General features: G+C 42.8%; 1 protein-coding gene across 3 annotated transcripts in view; it reads right to left on the minus strand.

Annotated features, from left to right (window-relative positions):
- Positions 1-12,460, minus strand: part of Kcns3 (potassium voltage-gated channel, modifier subfamily S, member 3) — a 56,588-nt gene that overhangs the window by 25,567 nt on the left and 18,561 nt on the right. For 2 of the 3 annotated variants that reach the window (NM_031778.3, NM_001389230.1), the window contains 1 exon segment: positions 3,354-3,544. The gene's annotated coding sequence lies outside the window, so the exon portion shown is untranslated. 3 annotated transcript variants of the gene reach the window in all.

A 12,460-nucleotide genomic window follows, 5' to 3' on the forward strand; every position in this document is an offset into this window, starting at 1 on the left:
AAAGAATCTCTTGTCTCTGTGGTGATGGATGCTAATGCTTTAAAATTCACACTGCTTCTAGGAACAGCTGTAGCTATGGCACCAAAAAGGAATTTTAATTCTCATATAGGAAACAAAGCTTAGGATAGGAGAGCAATTATATGAGATGAAACTTGTAAGTTCTGACACATCTGAGCTTGACTTAGCAAGATGGCAAGGACTAGCTGCTGCAAAAAAAAAGACATATTATAGATACTACTCATCTCAATTTGGAAAAACTGGGGAACCTATATTAACCACTACATATGAACACTTTATTTATGATCTTTGCCAACAAGTGCAAAGCATTTCAACCAAAACCTTTTAAAAATAATATTAATTGATATATGACATACTGATAATTGTTTGACTTATACTGGATGAATTTTTTGACCATAAAAAGAACAGAGCAGATTTTTTTTTCTTTACTGGATTGCTCTGGAAATAAGTTTTGTTTTTCCAAATAATATGAAGAAGACCTATAAATAGAATTTGTTATTCATTTGTCCTGTGCCTAAACGTGTTCTATTTATTTACATTCCAAATCTTGACCCCTTCCCGGTACTCCCTCCAAGAGTTCTTCACCCCACCGTGCCTCCCTTTAACTCTATAGGTTGCTCTCACCTCTGACTCCCTTACACTCCCACCCCTACCCTCATCTTCCCACCTTCTGCCCACACATTGACCTTCCCTGAAGCATCAAGTCTATAAAGGATTAGGCGCATCCTCTCCCACTGAGACCAGAAAAGGCAGTCCTTTGCTACATATGGGTTGGGAAACAGACCGTGTATGCTCTTTGGTTGGTGGCCTAGGCTCTGGGAGATACGGGGTTAGTTATGTTGTTCTTCCTATGGGATTATCATCTCTTTCAGCTTCTTAATTCTTCTCCTAATTCATCCATAGGATTCCCGGACCTCAGTCCAAGGGTTGTTTAAATATATGCATCTGTCTCAGGAAGCTGCTGGAAGAGCCCTTCAGATGACAGACATGTAGTTTTTCTTATTGTTTATATCATTGTGTGTTTGTTTCTACTATATTCATGCCATTCTTTTTTTTTCTTTTTTTTTTAATTTATTTAATACGTAATAATAATTCTTTGGTTTCCGGGCAAACATCCCCCTCCCCCCTCCCCTTCCTTATGGGTGTTCCCCTCCCAACCATCCCCCCATTGCCGCCCTCCCCCCAACAGTCTAGTTCACTGGGGGTTCAGTCTTAGCAGGACCCAGGGCTTCCCCTTCCACTGGTGCTCTTACTAGGATACTCATTGCTACCTATGAGGTCAGAGTCCAGGGTCAGTCCATGCATAGTCTTTAGGTAGTGGCTTAGTCCCTGGAAGCTCTGGTTGCTTGGCATTGTTGTACATATGGGGTCTCGAGCCCCTTCAAGCTCTTCCAGTTCTTTCTCTAATTCCTTCAACGGGGGTCCTATTCTCAGTTCAGGGGTTTGCTGCTGGCACTCGCCTCTGTATTTGCTGTATTCTGGCTGTGTCTCTCAGGAGCGATCTACATCCGGCTCCTGTCGGTCTGCACTTCTTTGCTTCATCCATCTTGTCTAATTGGATGACTGTATATGTATGGGCCACATGTGGGGCAGGCTCTGAATGGGTGTTCCTTCAGTCTCTGTTTTAATCTTTGCCTCTCTCTTCCCTGCCAAGGGTATTCTTGTTCCCCTTTTAGAGAAGGAGTGAAGCATTCACATTTTGATCATCCGTCTTGAGTTTCATTTGTTCTAGGCATCTAGGGTAATTCAAGCATTTGGGCTAATAGCCACTTATCAGTGAGTACATACCATGTATGTCTTTCTGTGTTTGGGTTAGCTCACTCAGGATGATATTTTCCAGTTCCAACCATTTGCCTACGAATTTCATAAAGCCGTTGTTTTTGATAGCTGAGTAATATTCCATTGTGTAGATGTACCATATTTTCTGTATCCATTCCTCTGTTGAAGGGCATCTGGGTTCTTTCCAGCTTCTGGCTATTATAAATAAGGCTGCGATGAACATAGTGGAGCACGTGTCTTTTTTATATGTTGGGGCATCTTTTGGGTATATGCCCAAGAGAGGTATAGCTGGATCCTCAGGCAGTTCAATGTCCAATTTTCTGAGGATCCTCCAGACTGATTTCCAGAATGGTTGTACCAGTCTGCAATCCCACCAACAATGGAGGAGTGTTCCTCTTTCTCCGCATCCTCGCCAGCATCTGCTGTCACCTGAGTTTTTGATCTTAGCCATTCTCACTGGTGTGAGGTGAAATCTCAGGGTTGTTTTGATTTGCATTTCCCTTATGACTAAAGATGTTGAACATTTCTTTAGGTGTTTCTCAGCCATTCAGCATTCCTCAGCTGTGAATTCTTTGTTTAGCTCTGAACCCCATTTTTTAATAGGGTTATTTGTCTCCCTGCAGTCTAACTTCTTGAGTTCTTTGTATATTTTGGATATAAGGCCTCTATCTGTTGTAGGATTGGTAAAGATCTTTTCCCAATCTGTTGGTTGCCGATTTGTCCTAACCACGGTGTCCTTTGCCTTACAGAAGCTTTGCAGTTTTATGAGATCCCATTTGTCGATTCTTGATCTTAGAGCATAAGCCATTGGTGTTTTGTTCAGGAAATTTTTTCCAGTGCCCATGTGTTCCAGATGCTTCCCTAGTTTTTCTTCTATTAGTTTGAGTGTATCAGGTTTGATGTGGAGGTCCTTGATCCACTTGGACTTAAGCTTTGTACACTAAGCCAGTCTTTTGACAATTCTAGTTTGGTGGCATTAATATTAAGCTAGACATAAAAGGACTCTTACTGAAAAAACAGTAGTGTTGCTCCTACAAGTATAAATGGTAAATGTTAAAAAGAAAAGAAAAGGAATAAAGAGAAAAAGAAAAAGAAAAAATGGAGAGTCAGGGAAAGAATGTATACCACACAAATTTTTTTTTCTGGTTTCAGTCACTGAGATGGGACCTCATATGGCCCAGACTGGCTTCTGACTAACTAAGCACCCAGGCATAACAGAACTTCTATTCTTCTTGCCTCTGTTCTCATGTACTGGGAGTGTGCCACCATGACTGATGTTTATGCTGTGAAAGGAATCAAATCCAAGACTTCATGCACAATATATCTCCAACCACACCCCAGAACTTGCTAAAGGTGGCTTATGATATGACACGACTCTAATCTAACCCTCCAGACCTAAACTCTTTTTGTTTCAACTGCCCATCAGATTTTACAATCAGAAGAACTTCCCCCAAAATTGCCATCTGTCGCTTTCCTCTTTATCACCCTATTATATTTTTCTCTTGCTCTGATAACAATGACCATCTGAGAAAATGACACGGAAAGATGACTCTTACCCTCGTGGTGGCGATGTCACACAGCCTGCCCTCATCCTGCACAGTGGACCATCCATCGTCATCCAAGAAGCTCCTCCCATCTTCCCTTGCTGGAGTGTGGAGTGCGCATCGGCATTTAGTGGCTCAAAGAAGAGAAGGATGTGGTCCTCTGGTTGTGCGAGTCAAAGCAGATGCTACAAAGTGAAGTTCACCTACAGAGGAAAGCACCAGTCAAGTTGTCACTCCCTGGTGGAAACAAAACCAACATCTTCTATCACCCACTCAGTGTTCTGGACATTTTTTTACTGATTAGACACCAGCCTTTAAGTTCCATGCAAGTTTTGTGAAGGAACTGGTCTTTTCCCAATATGGTACCATCACTCCACCTGAACTCATGGATAGGATTAAGAACTCATTGAATTTCATGTCTATGAAATATCTGGAGCATCACCTCTGTCACAGGCCACGAGACACTGAATGTTAAGCTGATACACTGGGCACTGGACTTTACTCAATTCCCACAGCTGCTTTATAAAAGAGCTATTCTCCTAGCCAATCCATTGAGGATTTTCTAAGTGAATATACTTTAATCCATTTCAGAGGCAAATTTATAGGGGTTACCGGTCTAATAGAATTAATTTCACTGCTACAATTTGAGATCAATAAATTTCAAGAGCCAGTCAAATTCAATTCCTCTTTATTTGCACATTGCTATATGTCACAGTGCAGAGATGATTTCAGGTACTAATGTAGAGTCTTTGACAACATGAGGACATGAGGATGGGTGTAGGGAGGCAAATTTATGTCAAAACAAAACAAAATAAAAAATCTCAACCAAGTAACATGGATGGATGTAGGTCTATGATGGCATCCAGGCACCTAACCATTGATATTTTTTCCAATCAAGAGTAAGTCCAAAAGGAGGAGGGAGTAGTCATGGAGAAAAAGAAATTATTGGTGTTGCGCCAAAGAGAAGCAAGAAACACCTGTGGCTACCTCAGTCATTAAACATATACTCAGTGCGGTTGAAGACCTTCTAAGGCCCTGGGATCTCACATGACACACCAACAGCCTCTCCAACACCCTCACAGCTCCTAAGCCAAGCAAACACATGAAAACAAACATGTCTGAACAATAACCCCGGGGGCAGTACAGGCAGAATCCCATGGGAACAAAGTTTACAAGTTTGTCCCAACAGGGACAGAACTCATCCTGACACTCTGTTGGTGTGAATTTCCCCCTTCTAACAGACCTGGGTCATGAGGATGGTCCACAAGTGAAGGACAGGTCCATCCAAACTGAAATTCCCAGGTGGAACTCTTAGTGGAAAAGCAGAGAAATCCCTTATAAGGATGAATAACCAGATTTCAGACAGTTAAAGGCTCCTGTGTACTCCTCTGGCCTCCCCTTCTTCCTCTCCCTCCTTCTCTTCAGTGCCTCCCAGAAGCATCTTCGACATTTGCCAGGCAAAGGCAGACACACTACTGTGCCTAATGGATCTTCTCAGGTACCTTTCAAACTACAGGACAGTTTAAAAGAAAGTAAGGTTAACGTGGCTGGGAACTAATTTAACCCCGAGCAGCTTTAGCACCACCGTGTTCAATACAGAAGGAAGAGAAGAAGTACTTGGGCTCTTGATTAGAAGTTCATTCCTTTGGCTCATCACAGAGTAGCCAGGGCTGACCCAGGGAAACACAGTAAGGTTAGCCAAGTGTATCCTTTCCACAGAAACCTGTACCCAGGGAGGCTTTCGGTCAATATGTCATAAATAAATGATATCTCAAACCAAGCAGCTTCCTCACTGCCACCTACACTCAGAATGTGTGTACCTTACTAGATTTTCAGTCACCTTGATCACTATCAAACGATGGGAACTAGGGAGATGTCTTAGTTGGTAAAGCATTTGCATCAAAAACATGAGGACTTCAGTTTGGTCCCTAGAGACCATGTAAAAACGCAGCATGTGGTGTCACACCTTTCTAATTCAAGCAGGCTGAGATGGGAAGATCCCTGAAGACCAATGGTCAACCAGTCTAACGGAAATAGCAAGCTTCTAGGCAATAAAAGACTCTGCCTCAAAAGAAGTAGACTGTGTTTCTCTAGATGACACCCAAAGTGGTATTCTGGTCCCCCTGCATGCACACACATGCACACACACACACACACACACACACACACACACACACACACCCTAATCCCTGGATATTGAAAACAAGTGTAATACCAATGAATAGTCATTATGAATTTATACCAATCCACACCACTCTATGATTATTTGTGTTCTAAATAACTCAAGAAAAAAAAAAGATAGCTACCATTTTATGAGACACACACACACCATTTCTAGGCCCATTTGTGTAATGTTTACAAATACCTTAGCCTTTAACTAGTGCATGTGGAAAATAGTATTCCTATTTTAGAAATAGGATATCCTGACCCAGAGACATTATCTACCCACTGTTCTATACCCCAAAAGTTCCAGTGCCAAGGTTCAAAATGGTCTGTGTGGTCTTACTTACTGTGGAAATCAAGGTACCTCCGGTCTCCATCGGGAAATGTTGAGGAAGGATTGAGAAAGGTAGGCAAGACCTAACCCAAAACACCAGACGTAGGGGAAGGAAGTGGGGGTATCCAAAGTGCTCCCCTCCCCGCTCAACAACCCCACACAATGTTTGTTTCTATATAGGCCTGCCAAGGTGGTCCGGTGATCTATTCAACCAATGGGATCATCAGGAATGGTTTAGCACTGAACAGGTCTCTGGCTTTGTGATTTAGCCCAACCCTTGGGGGGGGGGGTTGGGAGGTTGGGGATCATGTTCCCTCAAGACCTGCTTCCTCCTGCAGAACTCCTCTTTCTGGTAATTAAATTGTCTTTGCCATTTCCTCCAGCCTGGCTATATTGTCTGGTGAGGTCAGCATTCAAAACGTCCAGAATGACTACCTCCATTATCGAGTGGGAAAGGTGAGGAGTGGATGGCACAGTAGACTCTTCCATCACCCAGACACCTGACGTACACAAGCCGGAGGCCTAGGGGAATGGAATGAGTTGTAACCTGCTTCCCTTGGCTCTCGCCATAGTTATGCAGTGATCTCTAAAACTGTAAACCTGTGCCTAGTAAATCAAAGATAATACTCCTTGTGACATTGCAGGACTGGCTACTGTCCTCTGTACCTACACAGAATTCTGGACGTCCCCGTCATTGTCATGCCATATTCTTCTGATGAAAGCCACCAGTTAGGTACAGCATCCCACCATCCACTTTCGTATTAATTATTCCTGTCATACAGTGGGGCTTCACACATTTTGTTCAAACCAATTCCTCTCTCCCAAGTCAACAAAATTAAAGAGTAAATTAGAGAAAAAAATCAATACAGATAATGAAAGGCAGCTGGTCAGAGGCAGAAGAGGAGGAGGAAACTGGGAAGGACAAAATGGCTGCCAGGACTTATGCCAGCACTGGGTAAATGAAATAATCTCATCCCAGACAGTCAGCTCACTCTACCCCGATGGTGGAGCACCTCAAGGCCAGAGTAGAATGTCAAACCTTCAGAGGCTCTGTACTCTTAAGCACCCTCGAAACCTCCCTTGCACTGACTCCAAGCTCAAAGAGGCACTTCCTGGTGACTAGAGACCCACGTACCTTGTGAACAGTTAACACATAAACTATGGAGCCAATATATGCTCTGCCCTTGTGATTTGCCGATGTATGGAACTTTTAAAAGTGGAAAGTGGCTTATTTACAGTTTCCTGTGAGTTGTGATATGTCAGTGTCTTAATTAGGGTGCCTGTTACTGTGATGAAACACTGTGACCGTGAGCAAGTCAGAGAGTAAAGGGTTTATTTGGCATACTTCTACATCATAATTCATCACCAAAAAAGTCAGGACAGGAACTCAAACAAGGCAGGAATCAGAAGGCAGGAGTTGATGCAGAGGCCATAGAGGAGTGCTGCTTACTGATTGCCCATCTTGGCTTGCTCAGCTTGATTTGACATAGAACCAGGACCACTACCCCAGGATGATATAACCCACAATGATCTGGGTCCTCCCCAATCAATCACTAATGAAGAAAATGCCTTACACCTGGATCTTATGGAGGTATGACTCTAGTTTATGTCAAATTGACATAAAACTAGCCAGCAGAATTTGATCAGGTTTTTGATGCCAGAAAATGAGTTTTTGAAGTTACACAGCTAGCCTTTATCTGTGATGAGGACCCTGGAAAATGGCACATAAGAAGACTCCTGATCTAGACAACTTCCCTGGAGACATCTTGGCCTTACAAACTTCCACAGCAGATGTCTCCACCTTGGCACCACTGTTTCTATAGGGTGGGATGATTGTTTCTTGTGGGAGTGAAATATTTAGCGGTATTGATAGACCCCATTTACTAAATAACAAGGTTATGACAATCAGAAAGCTTTCCAGAGATGGCAAGATAGCTCAACAGCTAAAGATGCTTGTCATCAAGGCCTGGGAACCGCACAAGGAGAGAACCAGTTCCCACAGGTTGTTCTCTGACCGTCCTAAGCACATCATGACATATGTATTACACACACACACACACACACACACACACACACACACACAAATTAATAAAACCCAGAAAGAGAGTCTTTCAAATGTCTCCAGACCCTGTCATTTTGCTTGGGAAGGAATTGTCCTTGAATATTTATTTTTTTAGAATCAGGCTTGGCATTTCATGCCATGATATCAGCCAACAAAAACTTTAAAAATACGAAACGTCAAAAGCAACTCTAGGGAAGCTGGGAAGGTGGCTTAGGAAGTAATGTACTTGCCACACGAGCATGAGGACCCGAGTTTAGATCCCACACATTCATATTAAAGCCAGTCAGTCAAAAATGACATATACCTATAAGCCTAGCCATGAGGAGGCTAAGATAAGCAGATTCCTGGAAGTCACAGGCCAGCCTGTCTAGCGAAATAGGTAAGCTCCAGGCTCACTGAGAAAGCCAATCTCAAAAACTAGGCTAGAGAGTGGTTAAGGATAGCATCTCACATTGACTTATACCCTCTTTCGTGTATTCATACATGGGCACATAAACGTACACACACACACATATAAATGTGTGTACATGTGCACACACACATGAACACACACGTAGCAAACATGCACAAAGAAGTCCAACATGTTAGATCTCAAAGTATGTTTCATATGACTCGATTATAAGGATAGCGTTTTTTTCTCTATGAGAGTCTGCCTTGTGTTTCCTAGGATGACATACCATGCATGTGTATTTATGTGGCTTCAAATACATAGCCTGCTTTCTTCAATAATATTGCTCCTGCTGAATACACCCACTCCAAGTCAAAGCTCTCACCATGTAGAACCTCAATTAATGTCCTGAAGGGAAAAAATGCAAATGGATGTCAGTTTCATGGCCTTGTCACTACTCGTCAATCACACACCAATCCTTAATAAAACCCTAGCGTAATAAAATTATAGGCATAATAATGGAAGATGAAATTCTATCCTGTCTGTGTCTTGCTTAACTAATGAGAATTTTCATCCAGTGTTTTGCTCCAATAATACTAAAATAACACAATCAGGCTTCCATAATTGGATTTACTGCGCTAGAAGAGTTGTACTGATATTTAAATCCTATAATCCAAAGCTATCAGAAGAATACACCTTCCAGTTGATGCTGACAGTGGGTGCTACCAGTATCCCTGAACTACATTCTTCCTCCAAATTATCAAATTTCAACAACTGCCTTCATATAAAAAATTCTTACAGTCACATATTTTTTTAATTTCAATCGACCCCAGAAGGAAAATGAAAGCTTCTCGAGTTCTAATATATTCAAGGATTAAACATAAATTTATAGATGTTCTGGTTTTCATTGAAAGCCCTGGTTAGTGCTTTCTAACGCGAAGTCTCTGATTTATAGCGGAGAGATCGGTGGAAGTTCTGTTTCTCTCTGGAGTATCTGCAGCGAGTGGATGTAAAAGCATCCCCAGAAATCCCTACGGCCTGGGGCATTTGTAACCAAACACTACCTTCCTCTCCTCCAGTTCTGTGTTTCCAGACAACCTCCCCAGTGGGATAAGAGAGCAGCAGGCTTGCAGCTGAGTCACCTCCCCAAGACAATCTATGACACCAAAGCAGAGACAACCAGGGCAGAAGCTGCCTAGGGAGGTGTGCCCCACATAGAGAAGCGCATCACACAGCCACTGACCCGAGTAAGTCATCCTGAGTACTAACAGAGCTCTCAAGTCACTCTGAATAGTCCATGTGACTGTCACTTTTCTACTGGCCCCAGGAAGGAACTATCCTACCTTGATGTAATCAACTTTGCCCAGGGTGGCTGAAGAAAAAGGTTCCTACTGCAGGCAGGAAGGTAAATTAGCCCAATTGGGGGCCTGAGATCGTGCACAGCCAATTCCTAACCTCATCTCTCTCTCCCTTTCCGTGATAGGAATGACAACCCACTGTGCTGAAGCACTAATGAAGGGACAAAGAAAAGGCCAGCAGCAGCAGTGCAGGATGCAGAACAGTTTAACACAAAGGGAACAGCAGATTGTAAACTGGAAAGCATTTCCGACGTCATCATAACCAAAAGGCTCACCTTTCACAGTATAGTATATAGTATACTTTCCTAGTATCCTGAGGAAATAAAATCACAAATGTGTTAAAGATGCATGGAGGAAGGTGTCCCATGCATCATTAATTCCTCATAAGTTTATGACAAACACCACCTAAATGTTCATCAATGGAGAGACACTACATAGCCTAGAGATAGCCATGGAGTGGAATTGTCTGCACCAGATACACACACGAAGAGAAGTGTAGTAACCTCTGGGATCTTGTCGGACCTGAGCCCTGCTCTGAGGACTTCCATGTCTGGGCTCAGTTATGTCCCTGTCTTGGTTTTGAGTTTATTTTCTAGGTTTCCTGAATTAGGATCTCTGTGTCTAACCTTGGAAGGTCTTCAGCCCACTCTGAATTCCAGTCTGGTCTCGAACTTGTGATGTTCCTATCTCAGCCTCCCAAATGCTGGCATTACAGGGATGTATGTAACAAGGCCTATGGGTAATGAATGGGGTTTTTGTGTTCATTTTACAGAAGGGAAAACTGATGAGCAATGACATTACTACCTCTCTTGAGTCAATGACTACTGAAAGAAAGGAAGGAAGAAAGAAAGAGAGAGAGAGAGAGAGAGAGAGAGAGAGAGAGAGAGAAAGAAAGAAAGAAAGAAAGAAAGAAAGAAAGAAAGAAAGAAAGAAAGAAAGCTCGCTCCCTGTGCAGCTTCCAACTTCTGATTCTCCTGGCTAGCACTAGAGTGCTAATGTTACAGACACGCACCACCACCACACCAGGCTTATCCCATGCTTGGGATTGAACCCAGGACTGTGCCTACTGGAGAAGTACTCTACTAATTGAGCTACAAACTCAGGCCAAGAGTCAACAACTACTACTCTGTGATGGCTCCATGATTTCAACTTAAGGAATTCCCTAAAGTCATGCTCCTAACCACTAATACAATAGGCTTAGTTGGAAAGTAAGACAATTAGAATACACTGTATGGTTTGGTCCTGCTTTGCAAGATATACCTGTGTTGATTGTAGAGGGGGAAAAAAATCTGTAATAATATACATTGAAATGATGTGTGCGTTTTTTCTGGATGATAGAATTTGGCTGAGTCTTGCTTTTGACTTTGAATTTGTCAATGTTGTATAAATTTCTTGAAGTGTGTTAAGTCTTATAAAATACTTAGGAAACAGTTACATCAGCAAGGAAATATAAAAGTGCACAGGCAGCCTGGGTCAGTAGTTGAGCAGGAAGGAAGAGACAAACATGAGGGAGATTTACAGCCCGAGGCGAACTTACAGACTAACCAGTGGTAGACTCTTCATCTGGGTGCCCCTGTGTCCTGATAGAATTGTGAGCTGCTTTAACTCACTGGATGCTGCTTTACCCAAGGGCTACCTGGGAAGACAGAGGGAAAGAGGCAATATGGAGTTTGACCCCAGAGCTCATAGAGTATATTACAGAGCACACAGGTAAATAAGGAAGTGCAGTAGAAGGTGGTCAGTTCAGAGGAGAGATAGTCCCTGCAATAAGAGTAGAGATATATATGAGTAGAAGCAATAGAGCCAAACCTTCAGAGACACAGCAGTTGTGATCAGGCAAAGGACACAGGATGGAAGGTAGTTCCAAATGTAGGAAGCCCATGGCAAATAAAAGAAGAGGAAACCCTCTGCTGGGTACGAAGAGTAAGGAAGCATGGAGTTCAGCCAAGACATAGCTTATGAAGTCAAGACACTGGCGTACATAACCTTTCCTCTTAAAATGTCCAAGAACTCCACCTGTACAGGTCACCCTTTTTGAGGCCTAGGAAGAAGGATGTTCCAGGGAGAGGGATCTGGATTACCTATAGCCATACGTACACCCCTGAAATGAGTGGCCGATACTTCAGCCCTCCAAAATTCTCTATCCATATTAAACTAGTAAGAAATGGCAAAAGTTTCCAGGCGTTGATGCTGCTCCTTGGATGTCTAGAATAAAGGTACTCTTGGGCAACTCAGGGGATCTCAGATAGCCATCAGTGACTTCTAGGAGAACTATAACATGCAAGCAAGAACAGGAAAATGAAGCCATTGCAGGAATGCATCCTTCCACAGTCCCCTCTCTCCACAAAAGGCAGCTCAGGGCACCGCAGAGGAATCTTAGAAACCATCTATCTTGACCTTTCCTAACTCCAGCTGATACTGAGTGATTCATTCCATCAAAACAGGCTCGGGGTAGTAGCACCAATATGGCAGCCGCAACAAAAGGTCTACATAATCCCTGGTCCCAGTAAGAGTTGCTGCAGGAGCCACAAATGCCTCTTAGACTCACAACTGCTTTGAATTCGCAGAAATCACATACTTACTCCTAAGTCTTCTTTAATGACCCAATAAAGGAATGTATATATTTCTTAATCATAAGTTCAATTTAATACTTTGATAAGTGCATTTCAGTATGGTAGGAGTCCTTTCCATCCCGTGGCTTTTCTGTTTCACGTTTTGTTTTGTATTTAAAAACACTGCTCTGACAGTGGGAGCAGGAGTTAGCCCTAACTCTTTTCCCTACTTGCGGGCCCCCTTTCCTTCTAGTGGGTTACT

This window comes from Rattus norvegicus, chromosome 6 (assembly GCF_021556685.1).
Source record: "Rattus norvegicus strain SHRSP/BbbUtx chromosome 6, alternate assembly SHRSP_T2T, whole genome shotgun sequence".
NCBI lineage: Eukaryota > Metazoa > Chordata > Mammalia > Rodentia > Muridae > Rattus > Rattus norvegicus.